Source organism: Otolemur garnettii, unplaced genomic scaffold (assembly GCF_000181295.1).
Source record: "Otolemur garnettii isolate 467f Iridium unplaced genomic scaffold, OtoGar3 scaffold00007, whole genome shotgun sequence".
Taxonomy (NCBI): domain Eukaryota; kingdom Metazoa; phylum Chordata; class Mammalia; order Primates; family Galagidae; genus Otolemur; species Otolemur garnettii.
In genome coordinates, this window is record NW_003852402.1 from 3,691,183 (window position 1) to 3,695,493 (window position 4,311).

Consider the following 4,311-nt stretch of genomic DNA (forward strand, 5'->3'; position numbering starts at 1 on the left):
TGGTTACCAAAAAACTAACCTGTAACCTGATATCTAACATGCAAAATGGTTACCAAAAAACACTAAAGAGAACTAATACCTAAGTAAGATTTGCCAAGGGCAACCCATGAATTCTTGTGCTGCCCTGGTGTGCCATTTAGAAATATTCCTAACAATTTTAAATACACATACTTATAATCCCTGATTTACTTGTCCAAAGTTTGTCTAAGGATATTTACTATAACATTATTGTGAAGGTTTAAAAAAAAAAAAAACTAGAAGCAAATGAAATGTCTAGGAAACAAATGAAAAATTATGATGCATCTATATAGTGAAATACTATTCAACTATTAAAAAGCATCAATACACATGTGTTAAAGTGGAAAGATGTACAGATTACATCATAAGTTAAGTAGTGAAAAGGGTGGCGCGTGTGGCTCAGTGGGTAGGGTGCTGGCCCCATATGTCGAGGGTGGCAGGTTCAAACCTGGACCCGGCCAAACTGCAACAAAAAAATAGCCAGGTGTTGTGGTGGATGCCTGTAGTCCCAGCTACTCGGGAGGCTGAGGGAAGAGAAATGGAGTTGGGGTTGCTGTGAGCTGTGACACCACAGCACTCTACCAAGGGCGATAAAGTGAAACTCTGTCTCTATTAAAATAAATAAATAAATAAATAAATAAAATAAAATAAAGAAATGTGAAAAAAATGTATGTAATACTGTGAAAAAGAAAAAAAACATACAGATATGTTTAAAAAAACTTTCAGAAAAAACAAATGTGGTATATGCAGACATGTGTAGAAAAGCCAGGAAACGAGTAAAAAGGAGCAATGTCTTTATGTTTCAATGACTTTAGCTTAAATAATCTTTCTTACAATAAACAAAATACTATTTGCATAATACAAAAAATTAAGTTCTTAATAACTGGAATGAAAGAATACCTTTTTAGTTATTCCATAAATATAACTAAACACTTCCTACATAACAGACACTACGGTGTGACTTAAAGCTGGGGTAATAAGGAAAAAAAAGAATGTAAAACCAACTTGAGGACAGTTCTCATAACATACGGGTATCAGAAAATATAAAGCTAGGGTGGCACCTGTGGCTCAGTGAGTAGGGCGCCGGCCCCATATACCGGTTCAAACCCAGCCCTGGCCAAACTGCAACAAAAAAAATAGCCAGGCATTGTGGCAGGCACCTGTAGTCCCAGCTACTTGGGAGGCTGAGGCAAGGGAATCGCCTAAGCTCAAGAGCTGGAGGTTGCTGTGAGCTGTGATGCCACTGCACTCTACCGAGGGTAACAAAGTAAGACTCTTGTCTGGGGTGGGGGGAGAAATATATATATATATATATGTGTGTATATGTATATATATATATACACACACACACACACACACATATATATATAAAGCTAAAAACAATGGTTTTCTAAGTTTTCAGAGCCAAAGCAAGTTTCGCTAAAATTGGACAAGATGCAGTAAATAATCTAGAACTGACCAAAAATGTATCAAAACATGGAAAGTAGTACACAAAATAGAGTAAGTACATTTAATATGAGAATCCAAGACTGTTTTTATATAGGAATGCACGTATTTAAAAAAAACAGGATGGGCAGCGCCTGTGGCTCAGTGAGCTGGGCACCAGCCCCATATACCAACGGTGGCGGGTTTGAGCCTGGCCCCAGCCAAAATGCAACAAAATAGTAGCCGGGCGTTGTGGCAGGTGCCAGTAGTCCCAGCTACTTGGGAGGCTGAGGCAAGAGAATTGCCTAAGCTCAAGAGCTGCAGGTTGCTGTGAGCTGTGATGTCACAGAACTCTACCAAGGGCGACAAAGTAAGACTCTGTCTCTATAAAAAAACAAAACAAAACAAAAAACCCCCAGGATTTTAAAAGCTAATCAATTGCATGAATTTAAAAAATACATGCTATGAATAGGACCATTTTCAGACATAGCATTATGAGAACTTTAGTGAATATCTTATCCTAAAAAAATCACAAATGAATAAATGCAGGGGGTTGACGGTAAACCAGCTGGGAAGAAGAGGAGAGAAGGAAGCCGGGGGGAGGCCCCAACGTGCAGCATCTATTGATTTCCGTGGTATAACTACTTCCACCATCGGGGATTTCAAGCTACCAATGGCTTACAACCAGCTCAAAAGTCTCTAATATTTAATAATTGACTCTCAGAAGTCAGTACAAGCTAGCTGCAGTACACCACTGGATACACGGCACATTTAAATACTGATGTAAGGGGCTTTTATATACATTATTATGCACAAATTGTGAGTGTATAGATCAATACACTTCTAAAAGTGAACTAATTTCGCTTTTCAAAAGAAAGCTGTCTGCAATTTTCCATCCTACTAATACATATATAATAATTCCTCCCAGCTTAGAGAAAAAACAGTTTGAAGGAAAAATGTTTATTTCCCTAATTATGAAAAGTTACACCAGGTAACTTATTATAGTACTAAAATCACTTATACTTTAAACATAAGTACCCAGAAATGTTTAAAGGTATGATTTAATAGGTACTAAGTTTTACTGCCTTTTCTCTGTTTCCTAAAGTATTAATGTTTAAAACTTTTTGTTTTGCCTGGTGCAGTGGCTCACACCTATAATCCCAGCACTTGGGAGGCTGAGGCAGGTGGATTGCCTGAGCTCACAAGTTCAAGACCAGCCTGAGCAAGAGCAAGAGCAAGAGCCTGCCGCTGACCCTGTCTCTAAAAAACAGCCGGGCGTTGTGGCGGGTCCCTCTAGTCTCAGCTACTTGGGAAGCTGAGGCAAGAGGATCACTTAAACCCAAGAGTTTGAGGTTGCTGTGAGCTATGACACCGCAGCACTCTACCAAGGGTGACCAAGTGAGACTCTGCCTCAAAACAAACAAACAACTTTTTGTTAAGCAACACTCACTGCTCCTTCTGCTGGAAGAAAGGAAAAGCAAGCCCCTGAGCTCTCTCTTTTTCATTACAGAAAATGAGAACTAAAATATTGGCATAATCCCTGAGACTCACCCTGGTCTGTATGACACAGCACAGAAAATCAACAGCAAAGTGGACCGGAACAAAAACATATTCACAAAAAAGGAAATACACTCTCATGATACAACTGCAGTCATGACCTGAATTTACAACAGAAGTCAACGATCTCATATTATCACAGGTCACTCTCCAGGAAAGGCTAGGGACCAGTACCCTACTCCCTGCTTCCCTCTGCAGATGGTGGATGAGTTTGCACTCTGGATACCAATCACTCGCCCCCAGCTTCACCTATCTGCCAACAGCGACTCTACCATCCAATCTTCCCTCTCTATCTGATCGTTCCTATCAGCACACAACTGGCCCCCTATCATCTTTTTTAAAATCATGCTTAAATCAACTTTACTAAGGTATAATTTGCACACAATAAAATATATCCACCTTCAGTGTACAGTACAGAGTGCTGTTGAGGTATACATAACATTTCTATAGTCCAGAAAGTTCCCTCATGTCCCTCTACAATCAATTCCACTCCTTTAAATCCTGCCCCTGATGATATTTTATCTGTTTTTTGTCATTACTAATGAGTTCGGCCTATAGGCATCTCACAGAATTGGAGTCATGGTCTGTTCTCTAGCCTAGGTTCTCTCCCCTCAGCACTTTTGAGATTCATTCCTATTACTGTATCAGAAGTACATTCCTTTTACTTTTGAGTAATAATCCAGAAAAAGAATAATTCTAACTTTAAGACAGAGAGAAGGAAGGAGGAATAGATAAAAATAGAGAGAAATTCTGAAGTGAGCAGGAGGGAAATAAAATCAGTACAAGCTAGCCTTTATACCCTTAGTCAAGATAAGACCTGAGCAGCCCATGGCAGGCTCACATGGACAGAACTCCTTGCAGCAGTTAACCAGGATGGTGTATGGTTAGGAATCCCCTATAATGAATAGAATAAACTTAAAAGAAGGAAATTTGGAGATATGTAGCAAAAGCTTTAAAAATGTGATATCCTTATACCCAGCAATACACTTCTCTAAGTTTACATCCAAGGTTAGGAGCTATGGAAATGTGCAAAGACATAACTAAGTACTATATTACAGTACTATTTATAATAAATAGAAATAAGAACCTAAATGTCCAACTATAGGGAGTTGGACAAATAAATGATAAATTCTTTACTTGGAATGTTACACTGACATTTTAAAAAGATATTCATAATACATGATTTATTCATTTAGTAAATACTATTTGCTACGTGTCTACTATGCACATAGTTTATAAACATGTAACAATCAAAAGCTCTGGCCTTATGGAGCTTACATTCAGAAAAAAATGGAAACTTTTTTTTTTTTT

General features: G+C 38.4%; 1 protein-coding gene across 1 annotated transcript in view; it reads right to left on the reverse strand.

Moving 5' to 3' along the window:
* ATXN10 (ataxin 10) overlaps positions 1 to 4,311 on the reverse strand; it is a 119,018-nt gene that overhangs the window by 64,233 nt on the left and 50,474 nt on the right. The gene's annotated exons all lie outside the window — the stretch shown is intronic.